The sequence below is a fragment of the Numida meleagris genome, chromosome 24, assembly GCF_002078875.1.
Source record: "Numida meleagris isolate 19003 breed g44 Domestic line chromosome 24, NumMel1.0, whole genome shotgun sequence".
NCBI classification, from domain to species: Eukaryota; Metazoa; Chordata; class Aves; order Galliformes; family Numididae; genus Numida; species Numida meleagris.
In genome coordinates, this window is record NC_034432.1 from 106,809 (window position 1) to 108,255 (window position 1,447).

At 68.7% G+C, this 1,447-nt stretch overlaps 1 protein-coding gene across 3 annotated transcripts in view; it reads left to right on the top strand.

Moving 5' to 3' along the window:
• Window positions 1-1,447, top strand: part of DCAF8 (DDB1 and CUL4 associated factor 8) — a gene marked incomplete at its 3' end in the record, with an annotated part of 10,789 nt that overhangs the window by 3,116 nt on the left and 6,226 nt on the right.

Genomic DNA, 1,447 nt, shown 5'->3' on the forward strand with positions numbered 1-1,447 from the left:
TTTTTTTTTTTGGCCCCGTTTGCTCTTTCTTTACGTATCCCGAAGGCGGCTGGGTTGCTCGGTCCGGCTGCGGGGTGTTTATAGAGCTGTGTAAATATCGCGGGGAGGAATCGTTCGGGGACGGGGCGGCTGTGAACGCTCCCGGTGCCGGCGCTGCCGGGGCCCGGTGCCGATTCCTGCCGGCGCCGCGGAGAGCTGCGAGGCGCTGGAGCAGATGGGTGGGCTGAGCGTGAGCTCCCTGCGGCGTGGAGCGGAGGGGACGGACCCCGAGAGCCCGTTGTCGTTGGGGATGAGCTCAGGAGGCGGCGGCTGCCGGCTCGGTGCCGAGGCACCCGGGAGGCTGTGGCATGCCGAGGGATATTTATAGGGCCCTCGCAGGGGTGCTGCGAGCATGTGAGGCGTTGGGCTCTGATCCTGTCCAGATGCAGCGTGCGGGGCAGCGCAGAACCCAGATGCCGGTGCCCGGGAGCGGGGCCGGGCTGTGGGGCAGGGAGCTGGCGCGGGGCTGCTGAGGGGCTCCCATCCCTCTGCCCGGCTCGGAGCGGGCGCCCCATTTGTCGGCGCGGGGCCGTGCAACGCCGTCCCGTCCGTCACCTCAAGCCATGCTGCGCTCCTGGGGAGCTGGGAGCGATACCTTCGGTGCTGCGGTTCTGCTGTAGCCGTCCCGGTGGCCCCGTGCCTCTGGCAGGTAACACAGCCCCGGCTCTGCACCCGCGGAGCTCTCGGCCGCCCGCTGCGTTCCTTTCCATCCCCGTTACCGCCGTGAGCCGCAGCCCCGGTTCTCAGGGTGCCACCCAGGTGTCTCTTTCCACCTCCCTGCCATGCTGCCTTGGGGCTGGGGCTGCCTCCTGCCGCCGTGCTCCACCCCTGGAGCTCAGAGCGATGCCCGCGTGCACCGAGGGGCTGCAGTCATTGCGTCTCCCCGCGAGCAGAGCTGGAGTGGGACCGTGGGGATGCGCTGCTGATGCTCAGCATCAACCCCCGGGTGATAACTCACCCAGCCCCACGTGCGGAAGATGGCAGAGCCGTGGCCGCGCTCCTCTCGTAGTGTCCCCGAGCGCGGGCAGAGGGAGCGCGCTGCCCGGCACCGGGAGCTTCTTGCCGGCCTCACTTTCCTTCCGAGCGAGGCCGTGGTCCCCAGGTGCGGGTGGGTGAGACGTGGAGTCGGGCTCACACCTCAGCGCTGCGTTCCTTTCCTCCGCAAAGCGAGCTTCTGGTTGCTCACCTTTGTCAGTGCCGGATCGGGGCGGGTGGTTTGGCAGAGGAAGGCCGCTCCCGAGGAGCGAAGCCAAACGCTGCTCGCTCCGTAGGCACCGAGGCTCTCCCAGCCCTGTGGGTCCGTGGCTCCGGGATCCCCGATTTGATGGAGCAACGTGGGGCTCTTTGTGCTGGAAGAGGCAGCGCCTGCGTCGCTGCAGCCAGAGGGCTGGGCTGCACCGATGCCTGC